The 20,100-nt window shown below is 36.2% G+C and overlaps 1 protein-coding gene and 1 long non-coding RNA gene across 2 annotated transcripts in view; both read right to left on the bottom strand.

Moving 5' to 3' along the window:
- Positions 1 to 20,100, bottom strand: part of SGCZ (sarcoglycan zeta) — a 1,232,742-nt gene that overhangs the window by 852,647 nt on the left and 359,995 nt on the right. The window lies entirely within an intron of this gene.
- Positions 6,530 to 20,100, bottom strand: part of LOC144578953 (uncharacterized) — a 37,616-nt gene continuing 24,045 nt past the window's right edge. Inside the window, exon 2 of the long non-coding RNA XR_013525579.1 lies at positions 6,530 to 20,071. This is a non-coding gene — a long non-coding RNA (uncharacterized LOC144578953). The remainder of the gene's footprint in view (positions 20,072 to 20,100) is intronic.

The raw sequence follows: 20,100 nt of genomic DNA, 5'->3' as shown, positions 1-20,100 counted from the left end.
TTTCATGAAAAAAAAGTAAGTTTAGCCAACAGCCCAAACAATCCCCAAAGTCCTTTTCCCAAAGACAGCCATTGTGCTTTGGTATGCAGCAGAAGTATTTTGTGACTACCTTCTATTTTGTGACACAGATTATTAACAGGCACTTACTTATGGGTCAAGATTCAATAAAAGTAATCTTTGTCACTGTGGTCTGTACCTCGGATTATGGAGCCTATAGCAGTTAAGACTGTAATGACACTAGCACATTTTGGGGCCATTTCCTTGATTCACATTAAGGTGCTGGCAATTTCACTATTACATTTGCACCATCAGTGAAGTGTCATAATGATTTTTTAAAAAAAGGTAAACAATATCTTACTACTATTACAAAAACTAGTTTAATTCTAAACTCCCTTGAAAGAGTCTCAGAGACACTTTTGACTCTTCTTTGTCCAAATCTCAGCCTTGATCCAGTCAGTAAGATGAATAGACAGAGAGTTTCTCTCCTTCTATAATAGTGCCAATTGCCCCAATATGATGAACTCTCATTGCTAACGTGCTCCAAACATTTTGCTCCCAACAGTTCTGTTCTGTGTTTACCCAGTGCCCTCTGGGTAATCTCTCAAAATTATGTTTGCATGATATACCTATTGTCATGATTTTATAAATTAATGAGATAATATATAAGCTGGTGAAATATGAGTGCAAAAAATTATAAAAAGAAATTGATATCTGAATCTAAGCTCCGCAAAAGGAAACATTTTTACTTTTTAATTTACTATTTAAAAGGTACTATTAAAAAGCATCTACTATATGCCAGGCACTATTCAAGGTACCCGCATACCTTGAATAGTGTGTGGCATATAGTAGAAACTTAGCAAATGTTCATTGAATAATTGATTTTGTTGTTTCTATGAAAATGGACTTAGATTTTTTGAATGACTGCATAATTTTTAAAAGTCAAATTATGTGCTAGTAAGTAAAACAAAAGTAAAAGATAAGGAAAGAATTGATGAGAATCAAGGGATCTGTGTTCCCACTGCTTTATGTTCCCTCTCCACTTTAAGGAAACAGAAACTGGAAACCACAAAGATATTCTGTGGCTGTAGTATATGTACAAAAATTAAAACCTTATTCTAATTGGCTAAAAACTCAAAGAAAATTCAGTGAAAATACTTACCAGATACTGTCTGGATTTCTAGAAACCCTTAAAGTCACACCCAAGAGCAAATTGATGCTAATTACATTTTACCTTCCTGATGCATCACCACCATCTAGTGTCTGCAAGTGGCAACTGCAAACTTTCACCAGTAAAGTAGGCTTTAACTTAGAAGACAGAAAGTCAGAAAGAGAGGGAGGGAGAGGGAGAGAAGAGAGAGAGGAAAGGAGGGAAGGAGGAGAGAGAAAGAGAAAGAAAGAAAAAATATAAGAATGAAAGGAAAGAATGAAGGAGACAGAAAAAAAGAAAAGGAAAGGAAAGAAAGAAAGAGAAAGGAAGGAAAGGAGAGAAAGAAAGAGGGAAAGAAAAGATAAACATAGGACAGAAATAATGAAAGGAAAGAATGAAGGACAGAAATAGAAAGACAGAAAAGCAAACACAAGGAAAAGAAAGAAAGAAGGGAAGGAGAGAAAGAAAAAATGACTATGGGACAGAAAGAATGAAAGGAAGGAATGAAGGACAGAAAGACAAAGACAAGAAGGAAGGAAGGAAGGAAGGAAGGAAGGAAGGAAGGAAGGAAGGAAGGAAGGAAGGAAGGAAATGAATGAGAGATAAGGAGAGAAAGGAAAAGATGAATGTGTGACAGAAAGAATGACAGGAAAGAATGAAGGACAGAAAGACAACAAGAAGGAAGGAAGGAAGGAAGGAAGGAAGGAAGGAAGGAAGGAAGGAAGGAAGGAAGGAAGGAAGGAAGGAAGGAAGGAAGGAAAGAAAACACTCTTTACCAAGAACAGCTTCTTCATGGGCTATGACCAGTGTAGTTGCAGAAGACCCATGCTCAGAAGGGTCTTGAACTTGGTTTAACACTCAATGTTCCCATTTTAAAATTCTTAATAATTTTGTCTTTGAACTTTTGTTTTCAAGGTGAAGTCTGATTAGACAACAAGCATTTACATGAGCAGATGAGCTTCATACAGTAGGCATGACTGCTGCTTCTTGCCTTCCCATTCAAATTTAGTGCTTGCAATGTCCCTAGAGCACAGAATTGCAATAAGCTCATGATGATGCTTGGGAGTTGAGAAACACTTGATGCAGATGCGTACGAGATGAATGCATTATATCTGTGACTGAATAAGACACTACATCTTGCACTGGAACTCAAACGTGGTCCAAATTGAAAAACTTGTTTCTAAGAAACATACATGACCAGGAAACACTATCACATCCATTCTTACATGTTTTCCTGTGTTAAACCAATCACATATGCTCAAAATGGTGATGAAAAAGGACCTGAAAAGAGTCATTTCTTCTCTAGGTCCTTGCTGAAGTTGAAGGTAGTAGAGACTTGGTGGAATGCAGATGTATTAACAAGTTAAATAAAGAATGGAGATAACTTTGCACAGTAGCAAGAATGCTCTCTTAAGGAAATTCAGATGTATGTGTGAGCTACAAATATATGTTGTATATTTCAGTGATCTTGCATATTAGTAAATGATCTCATTATGCATCTAAAACTGGCATTGTACAACATAAAGATGAACAGTAAAATTCATGCAAATAATTTAAAATACTGATTTTTCTTTATATGGAATGATATGAAATAGCAAATAACATTTTGACTACCTGATAGAGATTCCTTAAAAGATCAGAATATGATTTACATTTTAGAAACTTTAATGGAAAATTTTTGCTATTGAACAAATGGTCTTGCATTTTCATTTGCACTGGGACCTAAAAATTATGTTCTTTAGACTCGTAGGTAGTGTTCCTAACCTCACCAGTTGAGATATTCCTTAGGAGGAGTCATGCTCTCAAATTGCCAGCTCTCGTTTGGTAAAAGCTGTAATTTGTTCCCTTTCTTAGAGTTCCCTTTCTCCAAATGGGATAGAAAATACATTTAATAGTAACTGAAATGGATACTTTTGTTTATTTATACCAGCAAATCTTTGTTTCCATTATAAATACACAAAGGAAAAAAACAGAGCCAACTCCTGAATTCTACCATTGAAAAAAAACAGTGTGTAGTAAGATTTAAAAAACGATGAAGACAAAATTTTCCTTCGGCAAAATAAATATCTTCTATTACTAGCACCATCATGAAGTCATTTCCAATGCCTAAGCTACAATTTTGTAGAATTAGCAAAGTTTTAGAGATGTTGTTATAAGCCACTGGAAGATCACCAAAGGGATTTCCTATTATTCAAATTGGAAACCAAGGCTCTAAGAATCTGAGGGTCCTTAGTGATGACCTACCTCTGAGTACAATGCACTACTTCCTCCATGTGAGGGACTTGTACAACAGAGGCACCTTCACAGTGGCACAATAGATCTCTAAGTGTGGCTGTTGTGCAAATGAGAAAAATGGAGAACAGTATCAATGGGTTTAGTCACCATATGTATGGTCTAATGCATGAATTATTTGACAAAATAGAATACATTTAAGTAGGTCAAGAAATGAGACCAAATCTCCGAGTCACATTTTATGAAACAAAAATTGCATCTTTTTAAGAGTAATATGTATTTGTACTGAAAACAATTTTTCTCAAATCCATTTTTGTGTTTGGACTCAATATATAATGAGTGCTACATAAATGATTTTAATGAAAAGAAATAGTGTATTGATTATAAAGGTTCAAAGAGGTCTTTCTCATATCTTTGTGTATTGATGAGAGCAGGAAGTGTATGAACAGCAGGAAACCTGCTTTCCCCTCTAGACACAGTCACTAGTCACTGTAGCTGGGGGCAGCAACAACTCATCTGCCAGAGAAACCACCAGAGGAAATTCAAAATGAATACATCTTCTGCTTTTCAGATGCAGCTCATTCAGCTGGTTACAAAGATATGCTTCAGAGTGGCCTTAGAACTTGTGTCATTCGAAGTCGAAGGGAAATAAAGAGAACGGAAATCAATCAATTTTTGATTGATATAAGGTGAGTTTATCACTGGGTTCTTTATCTCACATATTTAAAACATCAGAAACACTGACTTGCTTTAGGTCACACAGCCAGGAATGGACAGTGCAAGGCTTTCAGCCTGGCTTTATATCGAAGTCTTAACCCTTTCACTCCTGCATGCAGCTGTCCACACTGATATCCTTGTAGCTGTGCCCTGGGAAAATGATCCTCATCTGTAAGCATTTATATAAGTCCCTAAGCTCTAAAGAGTGAGTTTTCTTTTTATTATGAGGATTTTTAATTATTATTATTTTTGAGAGAAAGGGTTTATCTCGGTCACCCAGGCTGGAGTGTAGTGGCACAATCAGAGCTCGCTGCAGCCTCAAACACCCAGGCTCAAGTGATCCTCCCACCTCAGCCTCCCAAGCAGTTGGGATTACAGATACTCACCACTATGACCAGCTATAAATAGTGAGGTTTCTCTTCCTTTAATTTCAAATAGGTGCCTGAGTCATCTAGAAAGAAGATAAACTTAGCACTGACAGTCCTATGAGGCTCTAACACTTTTACTGCTTTAAGGAGCCAGGTCAGAGAAATCAATTGTTTTTTAAAAATATTTTGTTTTGTTTTCTGTTGAGTAAATTCTAAGAACAGATAGTATTATTTTCTTGGACTTTAAGCTGCTGGTGATGATGATAAAAGCAGAGGGAGTGGCTTCAGAGTGGAGATGCTGCCTGTTTAACTGACATGGCCAAGTAGATGAAATTATCCACATGATTTGAAGACTGGGTTGTAAATGCTGGAAATACCCTAATGTGCTCAGAGGGGCAATTAATACCTTTCACGAGGAGGGCCATGATCTATCTCTCTTTAGATGAAACTTGAATCTTCTTGCATGGAATACATGACCAGAACTTTGTTCAATACAAAATAAATCCAAAGACATTCAAGAAATTACTATTCATAGAAAGCATTTGACAAGTTTATGAGAGAACATGACCTTCTCTTTGACCTCACCAACTCCCACATCAATATAATTCTCTGCTGCATAAAGTTACTAAATCCCTATTTCAGCGTACTCTGGAACTAGAAGATCATTTAGAAGGTAAGAACCAAACATCATTGGATCCTCAGCAATGTTCACCATGTATTCTACCGTGGTCAAAAATACCCTCCACTGCCATCATCACTTCCCAGCACTTACATGTTTTCTATTTTCTTCTATTTTATCCCATGCTCAATTGTGTAAACGAATCTGTGTCAATCAGCCTTACACTTTGTAACTTATTAAAACACTGTAAACTGTAAGATAAAATTTCTAAATAGAAATATTAATTTTCTTTTCCATAAACTAGACTTTTCTGTCCTTGAAAAACTATCAGTAATTTAGTCGAATATGATGAAAGGCTTACTCAAATATCTATTAGCATATAACATACAATCTTGCAAGTTGAAGTAACTTCTTTGGATAAATGAATGTTCCTGTCCCACTAGAATCTAATGTCCTGGTGACTTATGTTCATAAACAAATCAATTAATAATAAGATTTAGATTGTTTGTTAGCGTTTTTTTCATCAGAGTCAGAGAAATAATGATAACAGATAATATGTACAAAAATAAAAATTCTACCCTAATTGAGATGAAAACTTTTTAGACTCTAGAATCTAATTAAATTAAAAAGACCATTCTCTTTTTAGTTTTTTGAGAACCTCCATACTGTTTGTCATAATTGGTAACTAATTTGTATTCCCACCAACAGTGTGTAAGAGCTCTGGTTCCTCCTTATCCTCGCCAGTATTTGTTCTTTTTTGTCTTTTGGATTTGGCTATTCTAACTTGGTGGAGATCGTATCCTATACTGGCTTTGATTTTCATTTCCTTGATGGTTGGTTTGGTTGCACATTTTTTTACCCGATAGTTGTTGGCCATTTGTATGTTTTTGCGAAAGGTCTGTTCAGACCATTTGCTCATTTTTTAGCCAAATTATTATTATTAGATTGCTGTTGAGTTCCTAGCATATCTAATCCTCGTCAGATTTGTGAGTGTGTGTTAATGTATGTGTGTATACACACATATATATTCATAGTACGTAATTATAAAAACTGTTTAATAGTTCCTGCTACTTATAAGATAAAATTCAGTATCCTTAGCATCACATTCAAGGCTAACCGTCATTGACTCCCAGCTACACCATCATCTCTTTACTTTCTGCATCTCCTCCCACAGTCCTATGTCCAGGTCTCTTCTGCTCCTTACTCCCCTATTCTAGTTAACTCTGCCCTTTACTGCCATATTCCAGTTAACTTTGCTGAAACTCTCAGGGCAAATCCCTTATTTCAAAATTGTCCTGGGTTCTTTTTTCCACTGCATTTCTTCTTACTAAAAATCTCCCTACCTCACCTTTTTATGATGTCTATCATAAAAAGCCAAAGGTTTCTCCTCTTAATTACTTCTTGCTCTGCCATCAGAAAAAGGAGTACAATAAACCCCTGTGAATGAATCAATCTCTGCATTATTCTGGTTAAAAAAAAAAAAAAAAAAAAAACTTGGTTGAGGTCACCTGAAGAAGAGGTGGAGTATCTGTTTGTTCTTGGAATGCAAGTACAAGCATCCCACATTTTGCCTATTCCACAAATTAACCCAGAACCCAGCAGGCAATGATGTTCACAGGTTGTGCGCTCACTTGAATTACATAAGGGGCTAGGCTGACAGATCTGCATAAAGACAATACTTAATCCAAGAAGTTAAAAACGGAAACAGGATAAACTTCTAAGAGGAGTTAGGAGGCTTAGAACCTTCGCCTCTTTCTTTTTTACATGCACTTAGGGAGCAAGCTAATTAAAGGAATTCTCTGGTGAATTTCTTGTAAGGGAAAGAATTCACAGGCAAAGCAAATAATCAACTCTTAATTTATAAAGTGCTTATAGAGTTAGGTGCTTACAGTATCATCAATGACACCTTGGGGGCCCCTTGTCATTAATTTGCCTCTATAAGCACCTAACTCTTAAGGAATTGCTAAGTTTGTGGAGGAAATTGGGTTGGGAATGATTTAAACAGTTAATTTAGATTTTTTATAGAAAAATGTTAATAAGGCTGTATCTATTCTCCTATTTAGGTGTTAAGCTGTAAAGCAGACAAAAGAATCTCCACAGGTAACATATTAATATAAAATTTCTTCTGTTTTAGGCAAAAAGCAATAAAAAGTTTCCTATGATTAAAAGAAAGGATCTTTTTCTGTATCTCTGACTTTGGAGCAAAATTTTTGAACTTCTTCCTTAGTCTACGTAGTGACAATTTTGTTAAAGTTTATTGTCAAGTCTGCTGTTTTTAAAATAAACCTTCTCCCAGGGGTGATCAATGTAATTGCTACTATAGATTAAAAGTTAAAACTCTGGTTTTACTTTGAGTATTTTACTATCAACATTCAAAATCTTTCCAGATTTTGAGAACAAGCATAGTTATTATTTTGGCACTATGATAGAAAGAAAAAAAACATACATCTATGCTTGTTTATGAGATGCTCTTCTTCACAAAAATCAACTCCAGATGTTTCATATATAGAGAGACTTGGGCTGAACACAGTGACATACCTGTAATGTCAGCACTTTGTAATGCCAAGATGGGTGGATCGCCTGAGTCCAGGAATTTGAGACCAGCCTGGGCAACACAGCAAAACCCCACTTCTACAAAAATACAAAGAATTAGCTGGGTATAATGGCACATGCTCTAGTCCCAGCTACTTGATAGGTTGAGGTGGGAGGATTGCCTGAACCCCAGAAGTCTTAATCTCATCACTGCACTCCAGCCTGGGAAACACAGGGAGACCCTGTCTCAAAAAGGAAAGGAAAGAGAGAGGGAGAGGAGGGAAGGGGAGAAAGAAAAGAAAAGAGAAAAGTTTGGGAGTTTAATCTCCTTGGAATGGGATAAAGCAGGAAAGCATCAGAATGTTGCCTTAAAGTTGGAGTTTCTGAGTAAGCACACTGTTTTTGTTTTCTTTTGTTTCACCTAGGAGATGTAGGTCAATGTAGAATATGTAGAATGCTCTGATTTAAGAACTGAAATTCTGTAGAAGTTAAAATTTCACCAAGCCATTTCTTGGTATCAGTCCTATTTCCCAATGTCTAGGTCATTCACTATCCTAGACAAATGCTATGTTTTGCTGTCCCTTCTTCCTCCTTTTCTTTTCTTTCCTTCTTGGAAAAACAAGAAACATGTCTCTAAAGCTTGTTTGTGAATTATAAGTTAAAAAATAATGTAGAAATGCCTAAAGTAGGATAATTGCCACCATCTCCACCCACGTCCCTGTAGAGGACATGATCTTGTTCTTTTTAATGGCTGTATAGTATTCCATGGTGTATATGTACTATATTTTCTTTATTTAGTCTATCACTGATGGGCATTTAGGTTGATTTCATGTATTTGCTATAGTGAATAGTGCTAAAATAAACATACATGCATGTCTTTATGACAGAATAATTTACATTCCTTTGGTCATATATCCAGTAGTGAGATTGCAAAGTAGAATAGTATTTCTGTCTTTAGGTCTTTGAGGAATTGCTGTACTTTCTTCCACAATGGCTGAACTAATCTGCACTCCCACCCAGAGCATATAAGCATTTTTTTTCTCCACAACCTCACCAGCATCTGTTATTTTTCACTATTTTTAATAAGAGCCATTATCCTTAGAAAACTAACACAGGAACAGAAAACCAAATACCTCATGTTCTCACTTATAAGTGGGAGCTAAGTGATGTGAACACATGGACACATAGAGAATAACACACACTGGAGCTTTTTGGAGTGTGGAAGGTGGGAGCAGGGAGAGGATCAGGAAAAATAACTAATGGATACTAGGCTTAATATCTGGGCCATGAAATAATTTGTACAACAAACACCCATGACACAAGTTTACCTATGTAACAAACCTGCACTTGTGACCCTGAATTTAAAATAAAAGTTAAAAAAAGTCTGAAGAAGGATATTATAAAAATTTTTGTGGGAAAAAATATTCTATGTAACATGCAAAATTCTACGTGATTGAGTCCCTGCCTACCTCTTTAGAATTAGCTCTGTTTCAGACATACTTAGCTCATCTGAGCTTCAATATTGTGTCAAACTCTTTCATACTTGTAAGACTTTGCATTTGCTCTTCTCATGATCTGGAAATCAGCCATTCACTGAATATTTTTACTGAAATCTAATCTGTGTGAAGAATGCTGCCAGGTCAGTCACAAGGATACAGTGGTAAAAAACATAGTCACAGTCGTCGCCCTCATGCAACCTGGTGAACTGCCTTCCTTGATAAACTCTGCTCAAATCTTACATCTTCTGTGTTCTTTCTCTGTGACATGTAACCTGATCATTCTAAGCAAAACTTTGCAAATCTTTCTTGGAGGCACCAGTACAGCCACAATCTATTTCTGCTACTGTGCTGACCAAAATGCTGTTAATATAATTGCATACCTACACAATTCCATTATGAAACTGTGAACTTGCTGCATCTGTTTCATTTTTCTATTATTAATAGAGAGCTTAGCACCAAATGAGTGGATGGAGGAAAGAATGAATAGAATGACTGAATCGAGTAATTGATTTTCTTAGAGTAATTGAATTTCAATCTGAATATTGTTTTACATGTACCAATTTAAGCCTTTACAAAGCACGTATTATGTGAAAGAGACGATTAGAACAGAATTTTTAAAATGAAGTTACAGAAACTATAATAAATGTAATCTGCTATATGAATGTATCTTCTTATATGAACCTCAAATTTACTCAGTTTCTACATAAAATATGAGCACAGAAATACAAACTATCATCAGAGAATATTACAAAAACCTCTACACAAATAAACTAGAAAATCTAGAAGAAATAGATGAATTCCTGGACATGTACACTCTCCCAAGACTAAACCAGGAAGAAGTCGAATATCTGAATAGACCAGTAACAAGTCCTGAAATTGAGGCAGTAAAGTAATAGCCTACCAACAAAAAAAAAGCCCAGGACCAGAGAGATTCACAGCCAAATTATCAGAGATACAAAGAGGATCTGGTACCATTCCTTCTGAAACTATACCAAACAACAGAAAAAGAGCGACTCCACCCTAGTTCATTTTATGAGGCCAGCATCATTCTGATACCAAAATCTGGCAGAGACACAACAACAACAATAATAAAATTGCAAGCCAATATCCCTGATGAATATTGACGCAAAAATCCTCAATAAAATACTGGCAATCCCGAATCTAGCAGCACATCAAAAAACTTAACCACCTGATCAAGTTGGCTTCATCCATAAGATGCAAGGCTAGTTCAACATAAACAAATCAATAAATGTAATAAATTACATAAACAGAGCAAATTCAAAAACCACATGATTAGACAGATACACAAAAGGCCTTTGATAAAATTTAACACCCCTTCATGCTGAAAACTCTCAATAAACTAGGTATTGGTGGAATGTATCTCCAAAAATATAAGAGCTATTTATGACAGACTCAGCCAATATATGGAATGGGCAAAAGCTGGAAGCATTCCCCTTAAAAACCAGCACAAGACAAGGATACCCTCTCCCACCACTCCTATTTAACATGGTTTTGGAAGTTCTGGCCAGAGCATTCAGGCAAGAGAAAGAAATAAAGAGTATTCAAATAGGAAGAGAGGAAGTCAAATTGTCTCTGTTGACAGATGACATGATTATCTATTTAGAGAACACCATTGTCTCAGCCCAAAATTTCCTTAAATGGATAAGCAGCTTTAGCAAAGTCTCAGGATACAAAATCAATGTGCAAAAATTACAAGCATTCCTATACACCAATAATAGAGAGCCAAATCATTAGTGAACTCCCATTCACAACTGCTACAAAGAGAATAAAATACCTAGGAATACAACTTACAAGGGATGTGAAGGACCTCTTAAAGAAGAATTATAAACCACTGTTCAATGAAATAAGAGAGGACACAAATAAATGGAAAAACATTCCATGTTCATGAACTGGAAGAATCAGTATCATGAAAATAGCCATACTGCACAAAGAAATTTACAGATTCAATGATATCCTCATCAAGCTAACATTGACTTTCTTCACAGGATTAGAAGAAACTACTTTAAATTTCATATGGAAACAAAAAAGAGCCCATACAGTCAAGACAATCCTAAGCAAAAAGAACAAAGCTGGAGTTATAATACTACCTGACTTCAAACTATATCACAAGGCTAAGAAAAACAGCATAGTACTGGTACAAAAACAAATATATAGACCAATGGAACAGAACAGAGGCCTCAGAAATAACATCACACATCTACAACCATCTGATCCCTGACAAATCTGACAAAAATAAGCAATGAGAAAAGGATTCCCCATTTAATAATTGTGTTAGGAAAACTGGCTAGCCATATGCAGAAAACTGAAGCTGGACCCCATCCTAACACCTTAGATAAAAATTAACTCAAGATGGATTAAAGATTTAAACATAATACCTGAAACCATACAAACTCTAGAAGAAAACCTAGGCAATACCATTCAGGACATAGGCATGGGGCAAAGACTTCATGACCAAAACACCAAGGCAATGGCAACAAAAGCCAAAATAGACACATGGGATCTAATTAAACTTAACTGCTTCTGCACAGCAAAAGAAACTATCATCAAAGCAAACAAGCAACCTACACAATGGGAGAACATTTTTGCCATCTACCCATCTGACAAAGGGCTAATATCTAAAACCTACAAAGAACTTAAAGAAATTTACAAGAAGAAAACAAACATACCATCAAAAAGTGGGTGAAGGATATGGAAAGACACTTCTTTGAGAAGACATTTATGCAGCCAACAAACATATGGAAAAAAGCTCATCATCACTGGTCATTAGAGAAATTCAAATCAAAACCACAATGGGATACCATCTCATGCCAAGTAGAATGGAGATCATTAAAAAGTCAGGAAACAACAGATGCTGGAGAGGATGTGGAGATACAGGAATGCTTTTACACTGTTTGTGGGAGTGTAAATTAGTTCAACCACGGTGGAAAACAGTGGGGAGATTCCTCAAGGATCTAGAACCAGAAATACCATTTGACATAGCAATCCCATTACTGGGTATATACCCAAAAATTATAAACCATTCTACTATACAGACACACACACACACACACACACACACACACATGTTTATTGCAGCACTATTCACAGTAGCAAAGACTTGGAACCAACCCAAATGCCCATCAATGATAGACTGGATAGAGAAAATGTGGCACATATACACTGTGGAATACTATGCAGCCATAAAAAGGACGAGTTTGTGTCCTTTACAGGAACATGGATGAAGGTGGAAACCATCTTTCTCAACAAACTAACACAAGAACAGAAAACCAAACACTGGACGCTCTGATTCATAAGTGGGAGTTGAACAATGAGACCACCTGGACACAGGGAGGGGAACATCACACACCAGGGCCCGTCAGTGGTTGGGGGATTAGGAGAGGGATAGCATTAGGAGAAATACCTTATGCAGATGACAGGTTGATGGGTGCAGCAAACCACCATGGCACATGTCAAACATACATGTTCTGAACATGTATCCCAGAACTTAGAGTATAATTTTAAAAAAAGAAATATAAGCTATATGATACTTTTCTATTGTTCTCATAATCAAAATTATTAGCCATGTTGTCTGTACATTAGGGTGTACATAATGTTTTACCTTGGTCTTCTTGAAAATTGCCCAACACTTCTGTACATTTTTATTATAAAGGTGGTACTATTAATATCTAAATGTTTAGACTCTTCTGAGAAAATATGCCATTTAATTAGAAATACACAATGGTAATAAAATCAGCATCTTTTATGAAAGCTGAAAAGTTGGCCTTGGGGGAATTAAAAGTCTTCTAATTCTTTATGAACATAATGCAATTTAAAAATTTATAGGAAGTTCTTTAAACCACGCAGTGTCTGTATAAATATATTAGATCCCAACATTACCTAAAGGCACCATAGTTCCTGCTGGGCTTGAATGATCAACTAAACTAACTTTTCTTTCTTGAAATATTATTTTAAATGACAAAATAGTGATAACTATGAGATAGTCTACTGAGTTCACAGTAAGCTCCTTGAATATGGCTACACTATTTTATTCATCTTTTTATCTACCCTACTTCTCAGCACAATGACTTAACAATAGCAGATTCTCAAAAATTATTATGCAATTTGATTTGGATTTTCTCTTGCTTCCAAAAGTAATCTGGACAAGGTTCACTGACCTGAGTGTTAGAAATAAAGCAAAAGCCAAACACTTAACTTGATAGCTGTCTTCAGACATTTGACATATTCAGCGAATTATGTGTGGTTCCAGAGAGCCACATAGATCCATGATGTGACTTAGAAAGAGTCAGATTTTGGTTAACTGCAATAGAAGCTATTTTAATAATGGCAGTTACTTAATAATGGAGTAAAGTACATAAAAGTAAGATGCTTCCCAGTGGTGAACATAATAGTTTTCAGACAGAATCCATGGAGGTAGTAGAAGATTAGCTTTGGCTGGAAAACTAAGATAAATCACTTGAGATCCTGTAAAACTACAACTATACTTTAAAGGCTACAAAAGAGAACAGCGCATAGATGAGTTATTCAATGCATGTGTTGATTTTCCAATTGCCTTAATAGAGTAATATATTTTTATATTCTATAATACATGCCTTCAATGCTATGGAATTATAGATTGCCTCTGGATAACTTTGGAGATTCTAGAGTTGTATAGTACTAATCATAAACTATCCCAGAATTCATCATTACTTTATTGGTAAGATGAGGGTTGATGGACTATTGAAAGTGTTCTTCAAGTTGGAACATACAAATGTCAGTTACTTGAGATCAAGAGGAGTGATCACATGACTACGCATTTTCAGAGGTAAAGCATTGTTCATCGGTGGACTTAATTCATCAGTAGAATGGAATTTCTACAATCAACCATGGCTTGAGTCCAGTCTCTAGCAATAAAGATCAGAACAGGTCAATTTTCATGAGAAGTCCATGAGTAACCCCAGCTTCTTCTGCTGATTTTGGTTGACCTATATTTGTATATTGTTTGAAGAACACCATTTTGCTTTTAAAAAGCCTTGGCCAGATGTATACCTAATTAGGATCAGCAACCTTTAAAAATGGAAATTAAAGTTTAGAAGGTTGATTTCTGTAAATCATTTGGCAACTGTCTTTCCCTTAGGCTGCTTCTTGGAAGTGGTAGAGATTTATAACCCATGGAAAGAAAGACATGAAATGTAAATGTTTGTCCTTGATTGTTCTGTAATCATAGGATTAGCAATATTATAGGGCAAAAATAAGTACAATGACTGAAAGCTATGGAAAAGTGTGACTGACTTTTAGAACTTCTTAGGATAAAGACTGAAATGTGGCAAGTTCCACAAACTTACCTTTTAACTGAAACTACTATTCAGTACTTTGAGAACTTCTAACTTCATATTATTCTAGTTACAAAGAAAAATAGCCTCTGTAATAGGACTATGTAGTTCTCCCTGGAAATATTCATGCATTTCAATATTTTTAAAGAAAATACTCTTGCTATAGTCAATTTGATTGATCTGCTGTATTGTTAATTAGACATAATGTTTTACCTTGATCTTCTTGAAAGTTTACTGTCCAACACTTCTGTACTAAATAGGACTTGGCTCATAATTGGTTCCTTTTTTTTTTCACAAGCACACCTTTATAGATTATTTTTAATTTTAACTTTATCAAGAAAATATGTTACTAATATAAATCCTTGGGGATGGGAGATGAAATTATTATTTATTCACCAACTGACTTTTACCAAATCTATATAAATATTGCATAAATTTAGCTTAATATGACTTAAATGATTTATATAATTAAAAAATTAATATGTAGATTCTCTTCTAACATAAAATTCAAATTCAAATTCCAGACTGCCTTTCTTAATATCAGTGGCAGCTGAGTATGAAGTGCTAAATGCCAGTGTGTACAAAGTGATGTACTATCTTCAGTGAATGCAAAGGGGACTGGGTACTCCTCTCTGAAAGGAGAAAGTGGCTGCTCTAACAGGAAAGAAGGCACATCTCTTATGTTAGACAGGATTATAACATGGCTCCCAAGATTTCCGCTTTCTAAGGTGCATTTGCTTTCTTCCACTTATCCATTCAAGCAGTAACCCACAATGCTCCCGTAAAGAAATTTTTCGTATGTAATTAAAGTCCGGAGTCAATTGATTTTGAGAAAAGAAGATAAGTGACTCTGACCTAATCAGGCATGTCAGTTCTTAAAAGGGGCACAGATCCTCCTGGAGAAATTTCAAGCATAAAGGGTTATCTTCATCCATGTGTGTGGATGAGACAAGGTTATTTATAAACAGTGGAAATTCATTTCTCATAGTTCTGGAGGCTGGGAAATTCAAGCTCAAGGTGTCAGCAGGTTGGGTTTCAGTGAGGGCCTAGGATCGACTTCCAAAATGATGCCTTGTCACTACATCCTCCAGAGGAGATAAAAGATGTGTCCCCATATGACAGAAGATATAGAAGGTCAAGAGAGTACTTCTTTCTAACTTCAGCCCTTTTATAAGAGTGCTAACCCATTCATGAGGACAGAGCCCATGACTTAATCACCTTCCAAGGGCCACACATCTTAATACACCTGTATTAAGGACTAAGTTTCCACGTGAATTTGGAGGGGACACACATTCAAACCACAGGGGAATGATTCAATGAGAGGGAGACTATTCATAGCTTTGGATATGGAAAGGACAAGGTCTGAGAGCAGTGTCAGGGAGCTGATGAAAGTCCCCACCTGAAAACCAGAGAGAACAGTAAGAAAAGCATGTGTTAAGAGCAGCTAGCAATAAAATACTGAGAAAAGCACTTTGGACTGTAGTTTTTCTCATCTGTAAAATGAAAGGCTGGGACCTAGTTATCTCTGAGATTTCTTCCAGGTCAAGACATCCAAGGTGTAAGTAACTAGTAATAAAGTGAATGAGCTGTGATATGTGGAAAGAATGCAGTACTAGGGCAAGAAGAAAACATAATTGGATTAACTTCCAGCTATGTTGTAAACAAGCAGCTTAATCTTGGGTAGACTATTTCATATCTGGGTCACAATTTACTTGGTTGAAAAATGGAGATAACATCACCCTAATCCAAATTTACCTGTGAAGATTAAAAGTTATTCTGGAGAATGAGCTTTCAGAATGGCAGAGTAATCAACTCTCTCATTCTCTAAAACAACAGAAAAATAAGCCAAATACCTGACAGAAACCATTTAGGAACTCCAGTAATTAACAAAAGCCACATAACAAATGGAAATATAGTCTATCCAACTATTCCCATGCCCTTGTCTCCCCAGCTCAGTGGTGTGGTAGCCAAAAGCTTGCATCAGTGCAAACAATGGAGAGATAAGACTGCCTTGGAATCTCTTAAAAGTACTGTCCCCAGAGCACATTCAATACTTTGTCCATACTTTCGGACCTCTAGAAAATTTAAAAGTACATGGAAAGTAAACAACACGTTTCTAAATAACCCATGGGTCAAAAAAGAAAACATATGAAGACAGAAAATGTTTTGAGTTAAATGAAAACAACAGAGCATTACAAAACTTACACAGTGCAGGTAAGGCTATGCGCATGGAGGCTTTTATCGCTGTAAATATTAACTTTGAGAAAGGCAAAACATCTCAAATCAATAACCTTAGCTTCCATTTTAAGAAACTAGAGAAACAATAGCTAACTAAACCCAAGACAAGTGGAAAAAAAGAAAACGAAAGATTAGACTAGAAATAAATAAAATCAACAACTCTGTGAATATACCAAAAAAACCACTGACCTGTATACTTTAAATGGGTAAATTTTACGGTATATTAAATCTTTCTCCATGAAGCTGTAAAACACAATAATATTAGTGATGAGAACTTAATGTTTTTAATGGTACAATGTGCTAATAAAGTTATTGACACAAATATTGAGTAACTTTTATTGGCTTTGAACCAACTGGTTGAAACAGAATTAAGAGACAGGCAAGAGGAAATATCAAGAATTAGGAGAGAAATTGTATTTAACAAACAGCAAATATGCAGACTTGTCAGACGGCATTCACTAAGTTCTACTGCTGCTCAGACCAACTCTCCATTGGAGGTCTCCTCCCCTGCAATGTAGTGTGGACCAAGCAAAGAACCTGTAGATTTTCCACTGTTGTCTCTTAGAGATTAATAGCAGACCTACCACTCTGTCTAAGAGGCTTTATTTTTTCAGATGGAGTCTGGCTCTGTTGCCAGGCTGGAGTGCAATGGCACAATCTTGGCTCACTGCAATCTCCACTTCCTGGGTTCAAGTGATTTCCCTGCCTCAGCCTTCTAAGTGGCTGGGACTACAAGCATATACCACCATGCCCAACTAATTTTTGTATTTCAGTAGAGACAGACTTTCACCATGTGGGCCAGGATGATCTCGATCTCCTGACTTTGTGATCTGCGTGCCTCAGCCTCCCAATGGTCTGACACCATTACAAAGAAAATAAAATTTAAGAATAATATGTAATTATATTTTAATGTCTAAAATATATTATCAAATCTGCTACATGATCTAAGCACTTATTTATTTTATTGAAAATCCATTTCCTTCTAAATCCTGATAATTGCTTTAATTTCATTTTCAGGCAGGCATACTTTGTATTCCATTATACACTATATGTTTTGAATAAACTTATTGCACTTGTCATCTAAGCATAGATATTTCTTCAAAGTAATGAATAGTGTAAAGATCTTAAAGGCATAAAAAGTAATTTTTCTCTATCAGATTGATTTTCCTACAAAATAAATATATTCATTTTTTATCGGCAAAATGGTAAGGAAAAACTGATCCTTCTGGTGACTTACAATAGTTCTAATGGATTTTCATGTTTCTTTCTGTTACTACATTTATGCACAAGGGTTTTTTTTTCCAATTTAAATGTGAAATTGTGGAACTTTGTTAAATCAGTACTGTACAGAAGTGGGCTGTACTAAGATAGATCTTCTTTTATATAAATCTCTAAGAAAGCAAAGGGCAGGATTGCCTTTCTTCCCAAGTGAATGACGGGGATGTTCCCTGTCCTAAGTAGATCAGTGTCTCAATTGCAGTTTCCTGTCTACTTGAGAGTAGATGAGAAAGAGAAACTTTAAGCACTTAGGAAGCAGACATGGGTTTTCACTTGAAAGCCAAATCAAAGCATTCTTCTTTTTTTTTTCGACTTAGTGCTAACGCATTTAAAAGACAAATCGACACTTATTATTCAGAAACTTTTCTAAAAGTTTCCTATATTAAGAACCTGCCATGTTTTAAAATGCCATCTATAACTTTCCCACATTTTGCAGATATATTATGCAAGTTTAAATATAATTAACAACTGTGAGAAAAAAAGATTGGAGTCATTTGGGGAAAAAAAGGAAAGTACATACGTTTCCATTATCTAGAGGAGGAAATAATTAGTACAGTGGTTCTGATGTAGCTTGCCCTTGGCCTGTATTTTCTGATGTCTCATTGGCTATAAATGAGATGCGGTGTCCCACATACAATATTGAAGTTGAATGTTGATCTCTTCCAAAATGATGCAGCAGTGTTAAGGATACTGTTGATTTAAGAAATGTATGCATATGGAATGACTTTCAGAAAAGCTATGTCGAGATCTATAAGAGGAACAGAGCAAACGAAGTCTATAATGAGGATGATTCCCATGGTGTCTAAGAGGCAAGCACTAAATAAAGAATGGCAGAGGCAATGAAACACAAATCACCCCAGCTTAAGGAGAAAGTAGCAGTAATGAGAAGAGGAGTGTGATTTCTACTTCAGTATAAGAAAGCATAGTTTCAAGAAACAGATGAACAGTGAATATGAATATATTAGTGAAAGCAGTCTGTGGAAGATTCTTACATTTTTTTTTAACCTATTCCCCATAAAGGTGGTAGGTTGGATTCTGAATTAATCATACTTGTAATCAAGAAGTTAAAGCAGTTCATGGCTAAAAACACTCATGTCCTTTAAAACCTAATTGTAGGCAGGTGTAGTGGCTAATTCCTATAATTCCAGCACTTTGGGAGGCTGAGGTGGGAAGACAGCTTGAGCTCAGGAGTTTAAGACCAGCCTAGGTAACATAGTGAGACCCCCATCTTTTCAAAAAATAAAAAGTTAGTTAGGCATGGTGGCATGTGCCTATAGTCTCAGCTACTCCAGAGGATGGGGCAGGAGGATCTCCTAGGCCTGGGAGATTGAGGCTGCATTGAGCTGTGATTATGCCACTGTACTCCAGCCTGGGCCACAAAGGGAGACTGTATTAAAAACAAAACAAACAAAGACCAGAAAAGTAACAAAAGAAAACTAATAAGAGAACAAGAAAACTATGAGTAATGGAAATCACTCTAAAATGATACATAACTAGCCAAGCTTTTTTATATATTTTAAAATAGATACTCTTGGGGGGGGGGTGTTTCTTTATTCAGTCCATTGTTTTGCTCTGAGTTTCTTACATATCACATCCTAGCAGGGGCTGTGTCAGTGTGGAGATACACACACATACACAAAATTGCTTAACCAGTAACAGTTCCTAGTTGTTTCACTTGTGATACTTTTAGTAAGAATCCTTTCAGTTCCCTTTGTCTGGTCCTAAAAACCCAGAGAACTCAACATATGATATGCCCTCTCCTGCAAACCAACAGTGTAGCTGTATTGTTACAAACTGGAGGGGGGGGGGGGAGAAAAGCTTTTTTTTTTTTGAGACACAGTCTTACTCTTGTCGCCTGGGCTGGAATGCAGTAGCGTGATCTCGGCTCACTGCAACCTCCCTCTCCTGGGTCCAAGCGATTCTCCTGCCTCAGCCTCCCAAGTAGCTGGGACTACAGGTGTGCACCACCACACCCAGCTAAGGTTTGTATTTTTAAAAGTATAAGTAAAGTTTCTCCATGTTGGCCAAGCTTGTCTCTAACTCCTGACCTCAGGTGATCCACCTGCCTTGGCCTTCCAAAGTGCTGGGAATACAGGTGTGGGCCACCGCACCTGGTCAAAAAAAAACTGCATTTAACTCA

The sequence above is a fragment of the Callithrix jacchus genome, chromosome 13, assembly GCF_049354715.1.
Source record: "Callithrix jacchus isolate 240 chromosome 13, calJac240_pri, whole genome shotgun sequence".
NCBI classification, from domain to species: Eukaryota; Metazoa; Chordata; class Mammalia; order Primates; family Cebidae; genus Callithrix; species Callithrix jacchus.
This window is presented reverse-complemented; position numbering and strand designations above follow the sequence as displayed.